We start from the raw sequence: 24,301 nt of genomic DNA on the forward strand, positions 1-24,301 counted from the left end.
TTTAATTTTCTTACCTTCTGGTAGCAGCAATTACATACAGAGTATACTGAAGTAGAAAAGTCTCTTTTTTGTCATGTTATTCTGGCTACCAACTTCATTTCTTTACTAGTACTAGAGACTACTTCTTTGAAATTTTGGTGAATACTTAAAACCAGATGAGACATCAAGCCTCATGGGCTGAACAACTACTGGATTCTTCACTTGATCTTTGGGAAAAGGCTGAGAAGCAATCTACTGGATCCTTCAATTGTCATTTATAAGTCGCTATTTTTAGACAACCTGAAACACAGCTTGTGAGACATTTTAATAAGCCCACTTTTTATGTACAAGTTGAGCTTCATTCTACCTGTCCTGTTCAAGTAGAGAATGTGAATACTGCAGTTGGATATTTTATTCACCTGACCATGGAGGAAGATGTGCTGGCTAACAACAGTGCTCATGAAGACATTCCTTCCAGCTCCATTATTCTCTACGTATTCACATTTTCATGAAGAGTACTCTTTTTATTATTATTGATTTTCCTGGAGTGTGCTTCAAGTTTCAGTAATAAAACTCATAAAGCAGAGGAGCCATCATCCAGGCTTTTGATGTTTCAGACCTGCCTCCTGCTTTTCTTTTTTCTGTTGTGTGAAATATCTATGAAAACCTTGTAAAAAGTTTCTTCATTTCATCTGACCTCAGCAAGAAGCATGAACAATCATCTCCTTTTGTGACCTTAAAATTCTCTTTAGCAGTTCATATTCTGGGCATTCTTCCCCCTGTGGGACAGGGAATCCCTGCACCCACCTAGCACAGCACAGTGCACAGTACAAGCCAGCTAGCCATGTTGTGTCCTGGAGGAAAAAGGGAAAGTTCCTATGGAGTGCAAGATTTTGATGGCATCTGCTTTTATAGCCAGGGGCAAGTGCTATTGAAATGCATATCTCGGCCAGTTAAGAAAAGATCTTTGATTCAGGTGGATAGAATGACCAGAAACCTCTGTGATGTCTCTTTTAAGTTCACTTCAGCCCTGTGGGAGGTGTTCTTGTCTAGCCAATTAGACCATCCAGGTGACCTGCCAGTCAGAAGTCATGCAGGGCTCTTCTGGACTTCCGCATTCTGTCTCGATTTTGCTGATTTTGCTAAGGAGCTGGCACCAGTGGTTTCCTGTGTTAAGGTGAAGTTGCTGCCGATGGGAGATGATGAACAGCTTTGGCGGGCTGAGAATCGACAGCATGGTGAGCAATGGAATGCTGTCTATAGATGGTGAGAAGCAGAGGGTGAGGTGCGGGAGACAGTATTGTGTCCTTCTGGGATCTGTGTGGGAACTTGCTGCCAGATTCGCTGCATTGTGAAGTCCCATGCGGTCCTGTGAATTCCTAGACCTAGGGATAGAACTTTGAACAACTTTGCACTTTGGGCTTAATCCGCTTAAGGTGCTGTGTGTACAAACATCTTTCTTGTCAACTTCAGTATGCCAAAGTCGGAGAAGCCTAGTTTCTCCAGTATCTTCTTGATATTGAGCACTTTGCATTTAACCTTATGTACAATCTCCATTTATATTTAACTATGCGGATGTTATCAAGCATCTCTCCTGTTGGATAGCACTGCACTTGTAAGCTGCAACGTAGAAGAATATAATTGCTGATATGAAGGATTTGCCAATGCCTTGGAAATAGTTCAGTCTCTCAAAGTGGAATTTAGCTGAGGGAGGACTGCCTCTAAGTCACCCAAAAGATAAATGTGTTTTAATCAGGGCTGTTAGAGATTAGGATGCTAAGGTACACATTGTTCAACTGAATTTCTAGATACTTGGCTTCAAACCATTATGAAGAAGCCACCACTTATTTAAAACCAGACACGATGCACAACCCCATATTAAAAAACAGCCTCTATCAAGCCTTTCAAGGAGGCATTACAGGTTGGCACCCTACGTGTGTGAAGTGATTTCTCAATGGAAAGGCATATTATTTCTAGAACAACTGCATTTCCATCCTGTTAGAAAAACTGTTTCTTAGACAAGTTCTCTTATGTTGACTCAGGTGGCCTTGGTCTGCTGCTGTCCAGGGCAATGACCTTGCTGTCTATGCATTAGACTTTCAAAATTCCTTTAAAAAATGTACCACCTCACAGTTTTAAAGTTATGCATTTTAGTCATGTGGTTGACTATGCAATACAGTTGCAGGGAAAGGATTTGCATATGGAGCATTCCTTCTGTCTTCAGAACACAATAAGAGGAAGAGTTTATTGAAGCTGGTGGAGACACCGTGCATAAAAGGAGAGGCTGGACTGAGGGTGAAAACTTTCCCCCTTCATAAGTAGTTGAGATTATCTATGTGGAATCAGGTAGTCAATTGTAAACGCTCTATCAGTGTCCTTACTAACCATTGTTTGTAGTCTACAGACCAGTGCAAAAAGGAATCTGGGAAAGGGACTGACCTTATCTTTAAACCTAATTGCTATATTTACTGTAGTTCATCTAAAATAGAAGATCTGGGTAAAATGTTGTGGCCCTACTTAACAGAACTTTTCTGCATTAAGACATCGATCTTTCGAGAAAATACATGAGAAATTTTTAATGTGGTCGAATACAAATCCCTAGTCTCTGGAGTACATGACCATAAAAGTCTGTCTCAAGTTTTCAAAATAGTTTTAGAGATGACAACTACATCATATTTGCATTCTCCTTGCTTCCTCCAAGTCCTAATATGCCTGGATTGTTTTATAATTCCTTTTCTGTCTTTCTTTAACAACAGTTACAAAGTAACCATAGTTACACTGTAACAGTAGTTACTTTATGAATGTGACCTGTGTATTTAGGATTTCCCATCTCTGAGCCAATGGGATGGCTGCACTGGGAAGTGAGTGTCTAATGGAATGTGTACACAAAGGACCCTGTGCTTTGGATGAGAAACAGGATGTGCTCTAGGAGAGTGGAATAATGTGTACTAATTACATTTATAAAAATGTTCCTGAAGATTATTTTTGTGATCCTTTTACCCCAAATCTTTGTTAATATTTCCATGTGCCAATAAGATTATTAAGGCAGAATTAAAAAGTAATAGACTGATATCTTAGAAAAAATATCGTTTATGTTGGATAGTTATTACTGCTGACTCCTTTAGGTCTACAGTGAAAAAGAAACACAAAGAAAGGAATGAAAAGAAAGAAAAGCTCTAGGTAATTTCAGATGGCAGTCCAGTGGGGGAAAAGAGGGATTTTCAAGGGTTTTGCACCATTACACGGAAGACATTTGCACTACATTTAAAGCCAAGCAATGTACCCTACAGTGTAAGACTGAATCCAGCTATTCTCTTAATTTATGGCGCACATATGCAACAAAATTCCTTATCTTAGGGCAACATCAAACAGAACCTCTAGTCAATTTTGTTCGAGCTTGGTAGGATACACCATATGGTCTGTCCAGTAGAATTCAGTTGGGATCCCTGGGTAGGGACACTTAGACTGAGCAAAATTTAGATTAAGAGAAATGAAGACAAAGACATAGGTTAGACCAGGAAGACTATAGGCTGCTACCAAACAGTTCTGTAGTTATTTCTCAGACAGCATATATACTGTTTTCAAGTAATGTTCAATCTCTGAATCTCTTAAATGTCTCCCTACAGTTGTCATCAAATTGAGAAACAAAATCTGGAAACAATTCATCAGGTCTCTGTCTTATCTTAGACAATTCTTCTGTTTTCTTTCTAGTGCAAAGTAATTTATCCAGGCCTTTTTTTTGCTGCAATATTAAGTTGAGCATATACTGCCACATCAAAGTTCAACTGATTATCTAAATCTTTATAATCACCTTCTCCTGCCAGCATGTCAAACTTAACAGGCATGTTTTATTAAAAATATTTCTTATGCTTTATTTGACTTTATTTTATGTGCATTGGTGTGAAGGTTTCAGACCCCTGAAACTGGATCTTCAGATAGTTGTGAGTTGCCATGTGGGTGCTGGGAATTGAACCCAGGTCCTCTGGAAGAGCAGTCAGTGCTTCCAACCACTGAGCCACTCCAGCCCCAGACAGGCATGTTTTGAGCTTTGTTAATATTAGCTAGAAGTACACATACTGATGGAATTATGATTACCCAATACATAATCACCTCTAGACAAACAAGCTCTAGCCAATTTTTTCCAATCCACAGGAGGCAAAACTTCAACTGCTATTGTCTCCAAAACTGCTTGAATAAAAGAAGTTTTTAGCCCATATTTGGAACCAGCATCTTTTAATTCTTTAAGTTGTGTAAAAGGTAAAGACATGTGAACTCTCAGAACATTTCCTTGAGCACTCTGTTGTTCTTTAACTGGAAATAAATTAGATCCTTGACTGACTTCTTTCTTGGCTTCTCTAATAATACTCTGTATAGTGGGCTAATAGTCGAAGTGTGTTTAGAATTTGCAGGCTTCTGGACCATAGAGATTACAGAAAATTTTCTTTTCTTTAATAGTATAATCCTCAGGAGAATCTAAATCTGTTTGTTCTCTGGGAGAAGGCAAGGGAGTGCCCCTTCTTGAGCTCTTCAATTAACTCCTTTGTGAGATCCTTCATGAGTTTTTATTTTGCCAGGAAAAAACTTGGACTGCTTCCAGTTTTTTATTTAAAGAGTCCATGAGATTCCTCAGCCCCTTAGTCTCTGACTGTTTTTCAGCTGTCTTAGATCATTTACATGACTGTTCTTCAAGATTCATAAATACTGGGCTAGAGAGATGGCTCAGTGGTTAAGAGCACAGACTGCTCTTCCAGAGGACCCAGGTTCAATTCCCAGCACCCACATGGCAGCTCACAACTGTCTAAAGATCCAGTTTCAGGGGATCTGCTACCTTCACACCAATGCACATAAAATAAAGTTGAATAAACCATAAAAAATATTTTAAAAAAAAAGATTCATAAATACTGTGGGAAATCTGAATCAGGACACTTAGAAGTCCCTTTTTTTGATTTCACCTCTTTATCAGGAACCTCTCTTTTAAATGTTACCTCCTCATCAGTGTCTGATGTGACATCATCAGATGACTTTTCAGAAGCATTTGCATTAAACAGTTCCTTCACTGAAAGTGAAACTTAGTTTTACTTTTACTTCAGTTTAAGTGCAATTTCTGTCTTTCAGGACAAAGATCTAAGATGTCATGACTAAGTATTGAGAGGTGAAAATATCTACTGAAATGTTCTCTGGACCATGTACTAAATATTGCTGTATTTTAACTCCAACACACCCCCTCATATCTGCATTCAAGGTTTTGTGTTCAAGAAACCAAGGACAAATTCTTTCAATAAATTCCCAAATTTATACAGTTTCTGACACCCAACCTTAGCACCTATGGGGTTTTAAAATATACCTAAAAAATGTACAAACAGCTGTTTGCTGTTTTTTGTCCCATAATTACTTTTTACATTCATATAAAAGTTACTTCTCATTCAAGTTACTCCTTTCCTTAGTTTACACTTACACAGCAGTTACTTCTTAATTATTTTTCATGCTGCATAGCTAACCTCTTTCATCTCATACATACACTCCTGTGTTTACTTTCCTTTGTATTTACAGCAATGGCTCCCTGAGAAAGCTCACTGCAGATCTCCCTTTAACTGAGTACTGAGTACACTCTTTCATCCTGAGGTGTCTTTGTGTTGTTCCTCCTACCCCACCCCCTTGCACATCCCAGCATTTGGTGCCAATCTCTTGAAGCCCACTTATTGGAATTTTCCTGGCGGTTTCCTGTGAGTGGATACTGAAACATAGAAAAAGTTAGATTAAGTGAAATGAAGACAGAAACATAGGATAGACTGGGTGGACTGAAGGCCAACACCAAACCCTACCCACTAAGACCCTCAACCCCCCAAATTTTTAACAAATCAAAAATCGTGGAAGGTTATTCTTCTGGGGAACTACATTTCCCAGGAGGCCCCTGTGTGCAGGCACAGAGTAAAGCATAGTCCAGTAGACTGGGAAGACTTCATTTCCCAGAAACACATGCACCCACAATCCAACGCAACCCCCTCCCCCATGCCGTGCAGGGACCCAAAACACAGATTCTGATGTGCATAAGCTGGGATGGCCTTTAAAAAGCTAAGTCATGGTGCTGTCACGGTCCCGGATGCCCTTCCCTTTAATAAAGTTATAAGTGGGTTCGTTTGTACCTCGTGGTTTTCTTTCTTTCAGGCAGAAAAGAACATCACTGAGGAAATTCAGAGAATCATTAGGTCTTACTACAAAAGGCTATATGCCAAAAAGTTGGAAAATGTAAAAGAAATGGACTAGTTTTTACATAAATGCCATATATCAAAATTGAATCAAGACCAGGTGAACAATCTAAATAGACCTATAAGTCATTAGGAAATAACAGTTGTCATAAAAAAGAACCTCCCAACCAAAACAAGCCAAGGACCAGATGGCTTGTTTTAATTCTACCAGAACTTCCACAAAGAGATGATACCTATACTCCTTAATGTGTTTCACATAATAGAAACAGAAGAGTCATTGCCAAACTCCTTTTTATGAAGCTACAGTTACCCTGATACCAAAGCCAAACAAAGACTCAAGCAAGAAAGAGAATTACAGACCAATCTTGCTCATGAACATTGATGCAAAAACCCTTAATAAAATACTTGCAAGCCAAATTCAAGAACCCATCAAAAAATTATGCATTATGATTAAATAGGCTTCATCCCAGAGATGCAGGGCTGGTTCAACATATGAAAATCTATCAATGTAACCCATCATATAAATAAGCTGAAAGAAAAAAACATGATCATTTCATTAGATGCTGAAAAAGCATTTGACAAAATTCAACACCCCTTTATGATAAAGGTCTTGGAGAGGTTAGAGATAAAAGGATCATATCTAAATATAATAAAAGCAATATACAGCAAGCCAACAGCAAATATCAAATTAAATGGAGAGAAACTCAAAGCCCTTCCACTAAAATCAGGAATAAGACAAGACTGTCCACTCTCACCATATCTCTTCAACATTGTGCTTGAAGTTCTCACAATAGCAGTAAGAAAACATAAGGAGATTAAGTGAATTCAAGTTGGAAAGGAAGAAGTCAAACTTTTGTTATTTGCAGATGATATAATAGTGTACATCAGTGATGCCCAAAACTCTACCAAAGAACTCGTACAACTGATAAATACCTTCAGTGATGTAGCAGGATACAAGATCAACTCAAAAAAATCAGTAGACTTCCTATACAGAAAAGATAGGGAAGCAGACAGAGAGATCTTACTAACTACCAAAAACTAAATATTCACACAGAAAGTATACTAAATATAACACTGTTTGCCCAATGTGTGAGGCATATTTTTGGATAGCTCTTACATCTTAAATAACCCATCTTTATTAGTCTATGTTTTGACACATGGCCACGGGGTCACTTCATTTTCTACACGTCTTGTTTCCTTGGCTCCTGGCTGGTGTCTGCTTAACTCTCCCTACACTCTCTATCTCTGTTCAGTTTTCCTGCTTGAAATTGCTCTGCTAAACCTTTGGTCAAAACAGCTTTATTCATCAACCAATAAAAGTAACACATACAGAAGGACATCCCATGTTTCCTCACCAATTGGGAATGTGAATTTTTTGTTTTTAAATTTACTGTCTGATATCTTTGGGTGACAACATCTTTACAGAATCCTGAACAAAAAAGTTGTGGTAAACTGTCAAATCCTGAAGAGGGAGATATTTTGTTTGTTGTTCACTTTCTGTGTAATGGGAAAGTGCAGGGCTTATCTTATGTTCTATCTGTGAGACTGGGTCCTATCAGCTAGCCACCTCGAAATCCTCCGGATCAATTTACATTTCAAATCCAATCTTAAGGTAGTGTTTTTTCAGGTTAGTGGTATTATCATACATAATCCTGATGGTATCATCATTGTGGAGACCCACCTTCTTTTTGGAGACTTTAAGTTTACTGTTAGGCGTGGACATGATTCACTGCAGAAAACTTGATATCATGAGCAGGAAGGTAGATGAAGTGTTTTCCTAGAATAAGTTAGCCTTCAATATGACCATTAATATCATGACAAAAAGTTTAAAACATGTATATGTGTGTGTGTACATTAGTCTCATCAATTTTGAGATATTTCTCCCTTAAGAACTGCTTTAACTAGTTAAAATAAAATCAGAATCATAAAATTAGTGGCAATAAGATAGTACATAAAATTTTTATTTTCTTCTATCCCAAGCCTCACCTCTGTGTCTATTGGACATTTGTTCACACGCTGATCTTCAGGCAAGTTTTGTTTCATAGATCATGAAGAAAATATAATTTTGTGTTATTTTACTTAGGAAATGTAAAATAATTAGACATCTTCAGCACACAATCTCTACTATGTTTTTAGAAAATTAGGCAACAAACCATCTCAAGATTTAGCTAACCTCTTTTGGGTCTGTAAAACCTTTGAATCTATTACAGTTTCTAACTTAAAACTGCTGAAGCTGTGCTGCACAGCGGGGGGGGGGGGGCGGGACACAGACCCACTCCGCTCCATCTGCAAACTGTCACCCGAGTTTTGGCGGGTGGATATTAACTATCCTTTGTACCATCAAGGCCTGGCTATTACTGCCTTTTGTGGGCTGCCTCTGTTGTCCAGGCAAGCCCTCCAAGCCAGCTCAGGTGCCAGAACAGCCCGCCAACAAGCTGCAGGCCCCGCAGAAAGGCCGGGCGCCGCCTGTGTTGCCCTGCGCCTTCCTCCCTTAGCCCCCGCCTGGGAGGCGCTGGAGTCCACCAGGAGCCTAGTGCGCCCGCCACATCCTTGTTGCAGTCAGTCGCTGCCATGGTCACCCTCAGTCAGGCATCACCGCTTTTTTTCGGCCGCCTAGCACTCTCTTTTTTTATCTGTCTGCTCAGGCGCCGCCATAACCGGCATTGTGCCCTGCCCCAGGTTAATGCGGCCAGCTGCTCATTCGCCGCCTTGGGCTAGGGAGCCAGCATATGCAGGACTGCCTTATGCATCGATTTTGCGACTGCCTTTCTGCGTCTGGTCAGCCTCCCAGATGAGTCTGCATCCGCGGCTGAGTGTACTGGCACACTGCTGCATTTTTACCCTCCCTGGCCTGCCTGAAATGGCCCCACCGCCCATGGACAGGGCCTGGCGGCCGCCTGCACTCCTCTCTGTACCATCCAGCAGCCTGTTTTTCTGTTCCTAAGTGCACCTTGCAGAACCTCAGCCACGGTGAATGGCCGAGTATGGTCCTGTGACCTGCATTCAAACATGCATGGGAGCTTTCTAGTCTCCCTGAAAGACAAGCTCTGTGAAGCTGTTCTTTTGTTACTCAAAAACTCTTAATAGAACTTACAAATATATCTTTAATCCTCTCTCAGCCCGAGGCCCGCACCTATATGGGCCCTCGGCTATTTACTTTGCTAGTCATCAGTTACATTGGCCCTGTAGCCTTGGGAACGGATTCCCTCTGGGAGCTAACTGCGCCCAGTCTGTGCTCTTAGGCAAAAATTAAAGTTCCCTGCATATGAGAGCCAGGGACTGAGTTTTAAGATCATCTAAGTGGTCTCTAGTGCAGTGTCATCTTAATCCTGGTGCCTAGTCTCTTTATGAAATTTAGCAGCTGATTTGCCCACTTGCCTTCAGCTCCGGATCAGACCTTTCGGCACCCATACTTCACACATCAAGCTATTCACCCCCTTATCACATGTGCACAATTGCACACTACAAAACTGGCCAGATTCCGGATCATGGGGGAACCCTCACCTCTTTTGGGTTTCTCGTGGTGGATTCACAGACAGCAGGACACGGTTCTTCAGTTCTTCTTCAAGCCCGACCGAGGGACGCCATCTGTAGGACCCCGCATTCCTGTGGATACCCACACCTGATCCAGGCGTGTGCTTTCCCCGAACTCGGGCCCACGAGAATGGACGACTGTCCTGAGGGTTTAAAACAGACACACACAAAAGAGACCTGCTCACTTACCAAGAGTAAATGGCAACTTTATTAAAATCAAGTTGGGTATTTATACCAGTGGGCAAGGGGGATCTAAAGGGCAAGGCCTCCTACCATCAGGAGCAGGAGAAGGAGATTACAGGCCCCGGCGCCTCAGGCAGAATCAGCTGAGAGGGGCCAGGTGTGTGGAGCCCACTGCTAGAACCTTGATTACAGGTGGAATCACCATAACAAAGAGAGCCAGGTTCTTCCTAAGCTATCCCCTCAAGCCAGTGCTAGTGCAGAATCTCCAGGGAGCCGGAAATCACATGGCCCTGTGAATAGCCAGGAAGAAGGGAAAAAGACCTTGGTACCTACAGTAATGTTCCTTGGAGGACATCTTTTTAGTATCTCAATCTTACTTCTGATAACCACAGATATTCTCTTAATGATGTTGCAACATATAATAAGGAAATTCAAAAATTATACAAATAACAATACACATGCATTATCCAAAATACAATACAAGCATTCATATCAGTCAAAACTCTCATTTCCACAATGGTCACGTGACCTTAGATGGTATTTAGACCTGCCATCCTCTGCTACACATTCTGTATTTCTTCCAACATCTGCAAACACTTTACAAAGGTTTTGCATCTTTTCCTAGAGAAGTGGCCCATACAGTCATTCCTGAGAGATATGTGAACGTTGTCATACTTATTGGATTATAGTGTTCTTGTTTCTGATTAGTTTTAGTCACAAGGCATAATATCACAAAGAGATGTCCTAAATGCTCTCTTGCAGTTCAGACCTAATCCTTCTTATCTCTATTGTGTGGAGACAATCAAATTTCTCCATGCTAATCTGGATGTACCACCCTGGATAAGGTTGTTATTTCTTTCTTAATCTTTCTTTTTAAGAGTCTTTGAAGCCCAAATGGCCAGGGGAAACTCTGCATTTAATGTTCAATAGAATATTTGCTGTTTCCTGACAGGAAGCCTTCCTCTTTGGTACCAAAACTTCTAGGTTAACAGAACTTAGGGTGGCAGAAATAGGACACAAAGATTTCTTAGAGGGTCAGTAGTAGTTATAGTGAGTGGAATTACTCCCCTTTTCAGCCCTTGATTCCTGGACCCATTGATGCTGGCAATAGGAGAAACCATATCATACATTGCCTGCTGATTCAGAGCATATAGGGCTTTCTGGAGAACCTTGCAAGATGCTGAAACCTAATTGGTTTTGTAACTTTATCTTCAAAAGAACAAAGTACATTCAATCTTATAATCAGGGCAGCTTCTTAGGGATGCTGCAGAACATGTTAGTACTAGTGGATTTTGTGACTATGGGCCCTTTCTCATGTTTCTCTGGCTGTGATGAGTATTCCCTGGTCAGAAGTTATACTGTGTAAAATATAATGCAAGTGAACAATAAATTCTGCAAATGGATCGAAGCATTGCATGTAGGAAAGATAAATCCATAACCAGAATAAGCCTATAATCTGATAAGGACAAAGACTTGTCCTTTCCATGGATGCTGTTGTCCCATGTAGTCAACCTGCTTGTAGATTGATGGCTGGTCACTCCAGAATGGTGTCATATCTGGGGCTCAGTTTTGGTCTCTACTGATGTGCGACATCTCAACTCAGCACCAGCTGTAGCCATGTCAGCCATGATGAGTGCAAGTCTATGTTGTTGAACCCATACCAATATCTCATCTATGGCATTATGGCCCTATTCCTCATGGGCCCATTGGACATGGACATGAAGAGTTGGTAAAAGAGGCTGACAGCAGAGTCATTCTGCCTACTTCTCTGAATTCACCTTTTGATCAGCATTTACATGGAATATAAGTCTCTTTTTACCCTTCTCCCATTTGCAGAGATTATTCACATTCTTCTTCCTCAGATGTCTTCTCTCACCAATTTTCTACTCAAACTCTTTACTAATCTCTGACCATCTAGCTAAGCCACTGGACAGAGTCCATCAATCAGTGAATTGTTAGTCACACATAAGGCCATTTCTCCTAGCAAATAAATCACATGGAAGTGTGTACTGTTTGGATTTTAGCCCACTTTGAAGATTGACCTTCACAAGTGTCCTTCATGGTTGTCCCAGAAAGGGGATGTAATCCTGCAGCTGTTCAATTCTGCATGGTTCCAGCATGATGGATAGAACCATCAGTCCAGCCTTAGTCTTCTCTTCTTCATTCAACCAATCTTAGGGAGTAAATACCTCATGAGACTATAGGGGTATGCTTGGCATCAGAAGGCATTTTAACAAGAGCAGAAACCATTGGCATTTGACCACGTTTTCATATAGCTCCTTTGTGCCTTCAAGACTTGCTTGGTCCTGAATTCTTATATACCACTTCGATTTGATATCAGATTGCAGCTGCACATATTCTACTTTATAACTTGATGGAGCCAATAATACCCAGCTCATGATGGGCATTTCAGGACACATGGTAAGCTAGTGACTCTCTGTCAAATATTCAGTTTCTCCCAGTGACTGGAATTAATGGCATATGCTCACGTTTCACTATATTTATGTTTGAAATTGATTATATGGGTAAAAGTGGCACATATTTTAAATGAATTGATGTATGTTAATTTGAATAATTGATATTTAAATTAATATTTGAGTTGATATTTAAATTAATATTTAAATAATATACATTATTAAATTAAGTAATGCATATTATTACAACTCTCCATTGCTTCTTTTCTTGTATGTTATTCTCTTCTCTCTCTCTCTCTCTCTCTCTCTCTCTCTCTCTCTCTCCTCTCTGTCTCATTCTCTCTCCCTCTGAGTGTATGTGTGTTTGTGTGCAGACTATTTAGCACAGCTACAAAATGCACAGTGATTTTCCGGCCTCTGTGTCCAGATTACTGGTACTAAAAGAATGTACTATCAGATACAGCTTGTAAAATAAATTTTATGTTGCAAGCCTCTTTTTCTTTTCTTTTGTTTTCCCAATTATAAATAGGCATTGTATTTTAAGCAGGAATCCATAGAAGTTTTATGACGTAAACTTCTAAAAAGTAGAAAAATTTATAAATAACCCCAAACTTTGCAGGATTCTGTTGTGGAATTCTGGTTACTTGAAACATTTCTCAATTGATCTAAATTAGCATGTTCCAGCTGCTTTTCCTCTGCTTTGAACTGTTCCTCTTCATTTGTACTGGCAGATATCTGTGAGTTTAAAATCAGCCTGGCCAATAAAGCAAGTTCCAGGATAGCTAGGAGTGTAACACAGAAAAACTCTGTGTGAAAAACCCCTGAAAATAAACAGGCAGTTGTGGCACATGCCTTTATTCCCAGCACTCGAGAGACAGAGGCAGGAGGATCTCTGTGACTTAGAGGCCAGCCTCTCTAGGATCATCAACTATAGGCTTAGTATTTATTCACCCACTTTTAACAAGGAAAAAGTTAGAAGGGGTTTGTGGCATGGAAGGAATGAACAGATAAAAAGAAAAAGCTATGTAATGTCTTTTTATTAATAATTTTTGAAGATTAATTTTAAATTAAAAAGAGGAGCTAGATAGATGACTCAACATTAAGAGTGTTGGCTGCTTTTACAGAGGACCTTGATTCCATTCCAGGACCCTGCAAGCTAGCTAACCATTTGCTCTAATTTTAGTCCTAGCTATCGCCTCTCTTCTGCACTCTGCAAATATTGTGCATGGGCACATGCAGGCAAAACACCATATAGCTAACAATGTTGTAAAGATAGAAGAAAGAATGAAATTTCCTACTGTGTTGTCAAACCCTAAGGAAGCAAACCAGGGCTAGTTAAAATGGACTCTTGTTTATCTGCATGAGAGCAGTTGTGGCCTATTGCCTAGTCAGCCTGCTCAGAGCAAAAGCAGCTTTGCTCTGATATTAATAAAGATCATCATAACTGTTCTTCCAGGAGTGCTGTATGGAGGACTTTTAGGTGACTCTTCCTTAAAGTTTTCCTCTTTTGTGGTCTCTATCTTTTGTGTTTGTGAGAATTATGGTGTTGGTACACCTATCTTTTAGATGAAACATCAAGATTGATAATTGACTTCTCAAAGTGTCATTTTCTTGATTTTCAGCTAAGAACTTATGCTCCAATATGAACATGCCAGAAGCAGTTCTTTCCATCATTTGTCTAATTTTCAGATGTTCTTATATGACTTTGAGGTAAGAATGTCCCTAAATGTCTCTGCTTTTTTGCTGTGATCATTTTTATAAGTGGATTTGTTAACTTAGCATGCTTAAAAATAGGAAGAAAATTGCATGAGCATGTTCATACTCACTAAATAAAATCCCCATGCTTCCTTTGTTGAGGAAAAACACTGTTTTGAAATTTACTCCCTTGCTCTTCCTGCCTCATGCAGGCTAGATTTTTTCTCATTTCCTCTGTCTTGGCTTTTGAGATGTCTATTATTGGTAGTCAAAGTGATGATATCTGGGATTAACTAATACACATAGAACTGATTATACCTGAGAGATTTTACTTTAAGGTGATGAAATCAGAAAACCCTCCATTAATCTGGAAAACTTTAGATGATAGGACCGACCTTTAGCTGCTTGCTGTAAGTGCCCACTTACACACCATCACTCAAGAGGCAGGGGCAGTGGGATTTTCTGAGTTTGAGACCAGTCTGGCCTACAGAATGAGTTTCAGAACTACACAGATAAATCCTGCCATAAAATCACCAAATAAATAAATAAATAAAAATAAACCCAAATAATACAAAGACTATGATCTAAATTTAATGAGGCTCTCACAATCTGGTATCAGCAGACACATATAAAGTATACTGAAGAAGAAAATTCTCTTATTTTGGCTTCTTGCTCTACCTCTGCCTACCAAGCTCATTCCTTTGCTAGCATTAGAGTCCACTTCTTTGGAATTTTGGTGTATACTGAAAACCAATTTAGACATTGAGCCTCATGAACAGAAAAACAACTGAATTCTTCACTTGATCTTTGACAAGAGACTGAGTAGTAATCTATTGGATTTTTCAATTGCCATTGGTAGGTAGCTATTTTTAGGTGACCAGGACAATAGCTTGTGAGACATTCTAATAAGCCCACTTCCTACTTAAATGGTGAGATTCATTCTACCAATCCTGTTCATGTAGAGAATCTTGAAAACTGCAGTTGTATATTTTATTCACCTGACCTTGGAGGGAGACATGCTAGCTAACAATAGTGCCCATGAAGACATCTTTCCTAGCTCCATTATTCTCTATGTTTTCAGATTTTCATGAATACTACCCTCTTTATTATTGTTTATTTGCCTGGAGGTTGCTTTGAATTTTAGGGAAAAAAACCATAAAGCAATGAAGCTATCATCCAGCTTTTCAATGTGTGAAAGACCTATCTTTTTTTTGAGACAGGGTTTCTCTATAGCTTTGAAACCTGCCCTGGAACTAGCTCTTGTAGAACAGACTGGCCTCCCACTCACAGAGATCTGCCTGCATCTACCTCCTTCCCACCTCCCCGCTGAGAAATGGGATTAAAGGCATGCACCACCACTACCTGGCAAGACCTATCATCTTCTTTGGGATCTGGTTCCTGCTTTTCTTTTTTCTGTTGGAAATCCCTGTGAAAGCCATGTTAAAAGTATGTTCACTTCATCTGACCTCAGCATGAATCCACAGAACAAGCATCTCCTTTTGTAACTTTAAAACTCTCTCTAGTTGTTAATATTCTGGGCATCCTTTCCCCTATGGGACAGGAAGTTACTCTATCCAGCTAGCTTGGTAAACTGTACAAACTAGCTAGCTACTTTGCGTCTAGGAGGAAAAGGGGACGTTGGGTCCAGGGGGTTTGCGCAAAGATGAGAACACCACCAAGTCTAATAAACCAGAAGCAAACTTATTCCAGAAACAAGATCCTAGGAAAACCAGTAGCAAACTTAAAAATAAAAAATAAAAATAAAACACCGCGGGGCACAGAAGCTTATCAGCTAGCTGAGACCACAGCCAGAGATGGTGTTTGTTAGGCTGTGGCAAAAGGCTGGTTTCTGAACCCACTTTTTACAGTAGGGGCACCAGGCATTATCTCTAAACAAGAGAAGTTTTACAACCTTGCCCTGACCCTTCGTTTGGTCAGTGGAGACCCTAAAGAGGGGAGTGAGTGCTAATGTCAATGAGTAATTAGGCAGCCAGCATGAAATATGTTTCAGGGGAGATTACAATGAAAGTCACTAATTGCGAGAAAACAGATATCTTTAGCAATTAGTCAGAAAAGGGGCTGCTTGTAATACTAGAAGGTTAATAAATTAGGATTAACTGGTTCTTGGGCAGAGAACTTAGAAGAAAAGCCTTTCACACTGTTTCCAGGTAAATCTTCAGATACTGACTGCCATACTTTACAACCTTCATTATCAGAGCTCATTAATTAAACCTTTGTATTTATCCACTGTCTCCTGGTACCTCCAGGTGTAAACTGAAGTCTTATGCCTCTCCTCTGGTGTCGCCAGTTTCCCATAACAGAGACAATGTCTACCCCAGAGGTCACATATCTCTGTCTCCTAAAGGTTAACTCAGTTAACCTCAGATTAAAAGCCATAAACTTTTAATTCCAGCTGAAATATGTATTTTAAAAAACATATCATTGAATGAGAGTAAAAAAAGAATAAAATAAGCTAGAAAGGGTAGAATGATTGCTTTGATGAATGTCAATATTCAGTCTAAGATTAAATTAGTAATAAGCCTAAGCCATGGCGCAAGCATTCATAAATTGTATTAAGCTTCTGTGTCAATTGTTTATGAGGTGGCTGCTGTGCATTTGAGAGTTTTTGGTGGGGCAGAAAGATCAACCTACAAAAGGCACCCAATGAAATGATAGAATAAAAGTGTAGATTATTTAATCTTCTCTTTACCCTTATAATATGCTAAGCAATATGGCTATGGATAAAGACTTGGCTTTCACAGCTGGATCCACCTGATTCCTTAGCTTTCTGAGAGTCTAGCCTCATGGTTGAGGTACTGGCAGGAGCCATGTTTATTGCCACAATTCTATGGAGTTTTAAGGTCCTTAACACCACCAAGAAGCATGATACCATAACACCATTTAAGTGCTTGGTGGTTTAACACCACCAAGAAGCATGATACCATAAACACCATTTAAGTGTTTGGTGTGCTGCTTCTTAAAAGGGCTGCAAGGTTTTTATAGCTAAAACTGACTCAGGAAGCTTCTCTTAAATGAGCAACACTTGCCTCTATCAGAGCCCAGCTAAGAAAATGCTGATACCATGAAACCATGCTTAACTCTGTTCTTTTGTGTCTTGAATTAATTTCCAAGCTCTCTTGGGTTTAAACTGGATTTAGTTATCCATGTTGACAATATTTGATAACAGAGGTTTCTGTTTCAGGTGCTGAAGATACTATAGAGGAAATCAAATTATTGGTCAAAGACAACAATAAATCCAACAAATTCCTTAAACAAAACATCCTGAAAATCTGGAACACCATGAAAAAAAATAAAACCTAAGAATAATAGGGATAGAAGAAAGAGAACAACACCAACTCAAAGGCACAGAAATTATACTCAACAACAACAAAAAACATAGAAACAACCTTTTCCAACCCAAAGAAGACTATATCTATGAAGGTACAAGAAGCTTAGAGAACACCAAATAAACCAGACCAAGAAAAAGCACCCCCAACATATAATGGTCAAAATGCAAAACATAGAGAATGAAGAAAGAATATTGAGAGCTGCAAAGGATAATGGTCAAGTACAATAAAAAGGTAGACCTATCAGAATAACATCCAAATTCTCTACGGAAACCATGAAACCAAAAAGACCCTGGACAGATGTGCTGAAGACACTAAGAGAACACAGACACAAGACCCACCAAAGCTTTCAGCCACCATCAATGGAGAAAACAAGATATTCCATGTCAAATCCAGATTTAAATAATACCTATCCACAATCCAGTCATACAGAAAGTACTAGAGGGAAAAATCCAACCCAAGAAAGCTAACTGTAAACACATGCAAGAGAGATCTCCACACTCACAAACCCCAAAGAAGGGAAACACACAAACACCACTACTGAAAAATAACAGGAACTAATAATCACTTGCTGTTTACATCTCTTAATATCAGTAGTCTCAATTCACCTATAAAATGGCACAAGCTAAGAAAATGGATACAAAAGCAGGATTCATTCTTTTGCTTTATAAAAGAAACACACCTAAACCTCAAAGACAAACATTCCCAAAGAGTAAAGTGTTGAGAAAAGATTTTCAAATCAAATGGACCTAAGCAACACATGAGTGTAGGTATCCTAATAGCTAACAAAATGGACTTCAAAGTAAAGCCAATCATAATAGATGAAGAAAGACACTTCATACTCATAACAGAAACAATACATCAAGATGAAGTCTCAATCCTGAATATCTATGCTCCAAATATAAGAACACCCACACATGTAAAAGAAACATTACTAAAGCTTAAATTGCACATCAAATTTCATACAAGAATAGTAGGAGACTTCAACGCCCCACTCTCTCCAGTGGACAGGCCATCCAGACAGAAACTTAACAGAGAAATGAGATAACTAACAGATGTCTTGATTTAAACGGACTCAAAAGACAGCTACAGAACATTCCACCCAAACACAGAAGAATATACCTTCTTCTCAGCACCTCATGGAACCTTCTCTAAAATGAACCACACACATGGTAACAAAGCAAACCTTGACACACACACACAAAAATGGAACAACCCCCTTTGTCTTATCAGGTCGCCATGTTTTAAAGTGAGGATTTAACAGCACTAATCACAGAAAGCCTAAAAACTCATGGAAATTGAACAGTGCTCTATTAAACCACTCCTAGGTAATGGAAGAAATAAGGAAAGAAATTAAAGACTTTATAGAATTCAACAAAAATGATGGCACAGAATACCCAAATCTTTGGGACACTATGAAAGCAGTGCTAAGATGAAAGTTCATAGCACTAAGTGCCTACATAAAGAAAGTGGAGAAAACTCACACCAGTGATTTAACAGCACAATTGAGAGCTCTAGACAAAAAAAGAAGCAAACTCACCCAGGAGGAGTAGAGGATAAGAAAAAAATCAAATTAAGGACTAAAGTCAATAAAATACCGAAATTAAATCAAGACCAGATGAAGAATTCAAATCAGCTTATAACCAGCAAGGAAAGAGAAGAAGTCATCAAAAGCCTTCCAACTAAAAAAGCCTATGGCAAAACAGTTTCAGTTCAGAATTCTGTCAGAACTAAGAACCAATAACTATACTCCTCAAAGTGTTCTACATAATGGAAACAGAAGTAAGATTGCCAAACATCTTTTATGAAACTATAGTTACCCTTATACCAAACCACACAAAGATTCAACCAAGAAGGAGAATTCCAGACCCATCTCACTGATGAACATAGATGAAAAAATACTCAATAAAATACTAGCAAATCAAATCCAAGACCACGTAAAAAAATTATCTACCATGATGAAGTCAGCTTCATCTCAGAGATGCAAGGATGGATCAACATACAAAAATCTATTAAGGATCCTGCCCTCTTTAAGTTCCTTCCCTGACATCCTTTAATAGTGAACAACAAGGTGGCAGTATAAGACATATTGGGAGAACCCTTTTCTCCCAATCTTGCCTATTGACCATCGTATTTCATCACAACAAAAGAAACCCTAATTAAGACACCAAGTTTGGTTGATATGTATGACAGACCTGCTTTTCTCTAAAATTAAACAAAGAAGAGAGATTTGGGGGAAGGTTGGAACAGAGAGCAATGTTGGGAGGAAACACTATAGTCAAGATGAAAGAAGAATAAATAAAAGATAAATGAAAGAGAGGAATGAGGAAAACTGCAGGAAGACTGGATCAAGAAAAGATGAAAATTCAGCAGGGCAAATGACAAATCCTGTGGCTCTATCTCAGGTAAATGGGCTTTATCTTCAAAGGGCTTAGAAAGTTCTATTCATGCTGAAGCATTAATAAAATTGACATTAAAAATGAGAAATCAGGAGTCAGACAGCAGGGTACGAAACTGAAAGATCAGAGAAGCAGTTGACCAGCAAATAGTGACTACCACCTCTTCAGTTTCTCCATGTTAGTAAAGTGCTAATATTCTCTTAGGCCTGCCTTAGGAATCCTGACTCCTATCGGTCCAGAGTCCTCCAAACCTCTATGGTAATATTTGGTCAGGTAGTGATTAACTCTGCCGTGACTCTAAACAAGCTTGGTAATCAGAATATATTCAACAAATCACACATTTCCCTATTTGTCTAATTAAAAAGTGAAGGTTTCAACTAACACAGTAAATCTATATACACTAAATACAATAACTATATATAATATATACATTGAAGAATTATATTAACAATGTCCAATCGATTTCCATTTGGTAAATTTAGAGAAAATGTTTGATCATCTATCCTATCTTAGTAAACCCTAGGTGTTGTACATAAATTACTTCTTATCCTAATCTTACCAACCATAAATAATCTTTCCATGTCTCTTAGCCTTATATACTTTATACAACTTTATGTCATTTTTTTCAATTTAACATGCATAATTATAATTATCGAGTCTGTAGCTCCATCAGTAAACCCAGAAGGATATAATATTACCTGAGTAACAAGAAGTATAAAGCAAACAACATTTATAATGAAGAAACAACACCACCTGTCTATTTAAAATAAATTTTTGCCAGGCTGTAGTGGTGCATGCCATTAATCCCAGCACTTTCATAGCAGAGGCAGATATATCTCATTGAGTTAGAGGCCAGCCTGTTCTACATAGTGAGTTCCAGGAAAGCCAAAGGAACACAGAGGAATCTGTCTTAATAAAAAGGAAAGAAAATGTCATTTTGTTTCATCTTGAAAACACACTTAACATGATTATAAGCATGATCAAAATAAGTGACTATTAGGCCAATTTATTCTTTTGGACAGGGATATTTTATTTGGATGATGTATTGTTTTTTAGATATCTCAGTTGTCTAGTGGTTTTTTGATTTCTTAGTTTGATGTTTTCATACTTTTGTAAAGACAAAACAAAACTCTGTCTTAGCCCTAACTTTATGGAGTTTCATTTTTAGAAATTATATTTAATCAAAAGTAAAACATCTGTTAGTCATACGAATTAGTTAATATTAAATGATAATGCTCTCTGATGAACTATTGTCTCTTTTACTCAAGAGAACTTTTTGTTTGAAACTAATCTTTAAGGATTTACGTGGTCTCTATAACTTTATTCCCCAATTTAATATATATCTTGGTTTTTATTCTGAACGCAATATATCTTTAAAGCATACAGATTGGTTTAATTTAGCAGGGCTTTTTTATTATCTAATGTCTACCCACACCTGTTGTTTCCTTTTTATTAGCATTTAAATACTTGAGAGTTACAATCTATACTGTAACATTTCTCTGAATGCCTTAATTACCCCTTTCTGTTAAGTGAGCATATATTTTAAGATGCCTGATGAAATGTTAATCTAGTTAATCTTTTTCAATCCCAAAACAACCTAAAAATGGTTTAAAATCTACTTCCAGCTACATGGCATAGAACAGAACATGTGGATTGTGCCCTATCTACCTGGGAAATCTGTATACATCAGAAACTCCTTTTGTCACCTGCAACTAAGCTTCACTTAATCACACCATTGCAGCTAGTGGCAGCACCATGTTAAAAGCATTCTTCTCAGGGTTGGAGAGATGGCTCAGTGGTTAAGAGCACTGGCTGATCTTCCAGAGGTCCTGAGTTCAATTCCCAGAAACCACATGGTGGCTCACAACCATCTGTAATGAGATCTGGTGTCCTTTTCTGGTATACGGACATACATGGAAGAAATGTTGTATACATAAGAAATAAGTAAATATGTTTTTTAAAAACGCATTCTACTAAACTATGGCTCTCCCAGGTCCTAAACAATTTGTAAACTTTATAACACCAACCTGAAATTCTAATGCACTATTCAGAACTTCTAGAAACTAAACCTTCACTTTTCTAATCTCTTTTCCCACCGTACAACAAAAGCAGTGCCCATGTGTGTAGTCTGGACAGAGATGCATGCAGCATCATATCCTTCCATTCCAGGCCATCAGAGTCTCCCCTTCCCCAGTATTTCCAGGCACAGAGAATAAGGGCCTCAGACCAACATAACTACAGTCTAGCTAATGGTACTTCCAAATCCTAGCAGAAATGACAGTTCAACAGACCTGCTCGGAACACCCCCTACTCATTGTGGGATAGCTTATGGTCTTCCTTACCACTCCTTACAGCAGAGACAGAAGAGAATCATGAAAAGAACTCACAAACTCTCTGCCACTAGTACTCTTGTTTGCTAACCCTTCACAGAATCCCTCACTGCCTAGGGACACTCAGCTGGGTCTCTCAATATTAGCAACTCCTCTACAGGAGGATCAGAGATCAAATGACTCAGACAGCACAGGCCTTCCATGTCTGCCCTTCCAGCCCAGCAGACAGGGCCCCAGTTTAGACAGTTTGTATTGAGTACACATTTTCCCACTCTCCTAGAGCACATCCTCTTCCTTATCCAAAGCACAGGGTCCTATGTGTGCACATTCCATTGCACACTCACTTTCCAGTGCAGCTATCCCATTGCCTCAGAGATGGGAAATCCTGCAGACAAACAGGTCACAGTCATAAAGTAACTACTGCTACTGTGTAACTATGGTTACTTTGTAACTGTTGTTAAAGAAAGACAGACCAGGAATTATAAAACAATCCAGGCATATTAGGGCTTGGAGGCAGCAAGGAGAATGTAAATACGATGTAGTTGTCATCAAAAAACTATTTTGAAAACATGAGACAGACTTTATGGTCATGTACTCGAGAGACTAGGGATTTGGATTAGAGCACATAAAAAATTTCTCATGTATTTTCTCTAAAGATCAATATAATCTTTATATATATGACTTTCTATATAATATAGAAAAGTCCTGTTAGGCAGGGCCACAACTTCTATTTTAGATGAACTACTGCAAATATAGCAATTAGGTTTAAATAAAGGTCAGTCCCTTTCCCAGATAGATTCCTGATTGTCCTGGTCTGTGAACTGCAAACAATGGTCAATCAGGACTTTCATAAAACATCTACAATTGACTACCTGATTCCACATAGCTAATCACAACTACTGTTGAAGGAGGAAAGTTCTCACCCTCAGTCCAACCTCTCCCTTTCTGCACTGTGTCTCTACAGCTTCAATAAAGTCTTCCTCCTATTGAGGTCTGAAGACAGAAGGAATTCTCCATATGCAAATCCTTTCTCTGCAACTGCATTGCATTGTAAACTACATGACTCAATAATGCATAATTTTAAAACTGTGAGGTGGTACAATCATTTTTTTAAAGGAATTTTGAACGTGTAATGTACAGGACTGCAAGGTCATTGCCCTGGACAGCAGCAGACCTAGGTAACCTGAGTCAACATAAGAGAACTTGTCTCAGAAACTATTTTTAAACAGGATGGAAATACAGCTGTTCTAGAATTAATATAACTTTCCATTGAGAAATCACATCACACACTTAGGGTGCCAACCTGTAATGCCTTCTTGAAAGGCTTGATGTGCTTGGTGTCTGGTTTTAAATCAGTGGTGGCTTCTTTGTAAGGGTTTGGAGCCAAGTGTCTGGACAATCCAGTTGAACAATGTGTGCCCTAGCATCCTAATCTCTAACAGTCCTGATTAAAACACATTAATTATTTGGATGTTTTAGAGACAGTCCTCCCTCAGCTAAATTCTACTTTGTGAGACTGAACTATTTCCAAAGTATAAGCAAATCCTTTGTATCAGCAATTCAACTGTTCAACATTGTGTCTTAGAAGTAGAGTACTACCTAACAGATGAGATGCTTTGATAACGTCCACTTAGTTAAATATAAATAGAGATTGTACGTAAGGTTAAATGCAAAGTGCTCAATATCGAGAAGATACTGGAGAAACTAGGCTTCTCCAACTTTGGCATATTGAATTTGACAAGAAAGATGTTTGTATACACAGCACCCTGCTCCCAATTCTCTAAGCGGATTAAGCACAAAGCACAAAGTTATTCCGAGGCCTGTTCCTAGGTTCCCGGAAGGACACAATATTGTGACCTGCACCTCACCCTCTGCTCCTCCCCATCTGGAGACAGCATTCCCCCGCTCACCTTGTTGTGGTTTCTCAGCTCGCCAAAGCTCTCAGTTTATTATCTCCTGACAGCAGCAACTTCACTGCAACAAAGGAAACCACCGGTGCCAGATCCTCTGCAAAATGGAGACTGAATGCGGGTGACTGGAAGACTTCTGAATGGCAGGTCACCTGAATGATCTGATTGGCTAGTCAGGCCTGAGTGACAAGAACAGATCACACATGGCTGAAGTGTACATAAAGAGACAGCACAGAGGTTTCTGGCCATTCCAACCACCTGAGTCAAAGATCTTTTCTTGATTGGCCGAGATATGCATTTCAAT

The 24,301-nt window shown here is 39.1% G+C and overlaps 1 long non-coding RNA gene across 2 annotated transcripts; it reads left to right on the plus strand.

Annotated features, from left to right (window-relative positions):
* Positions 1-1,127: 1,127 nt before the first annotated feature.
* LOC148117632 (uncharacterized) lies at positions 1,128-21,004 on the plus strand. 2 transcript variants are annotated; one of them, XR_015736796.1, is made up of 3 exons: positions 1,128-1,245; positions 13,939-14,026; positions 17,214-21,004. It is a non-coding gene; the product is annotated as an uncharacterized LOC148117632 (long non-coding RNA). The 2 variants fall into 2 exon arrangements; XR_015736795.1 differs by having other exon boundaries at positions 1,131-1,217.
* The last annotated feature ends 3,297 nt before the right edge of the window (positions 21,005-24,301 follow it).

Source organism: Myodes glareolus, chromosome 27 (assembly GCF_982192425.1).
Source record: "Myodes glareolus chromosome 27, mMyoGla1.1, whole genome shotgun sequence".
NCBI classification, from domain to species: Eukaryota; Metazoa; Chordata; class Mammalia; order Rodentia; family Cricetidae; genus Myodes; species Myodes glareolus.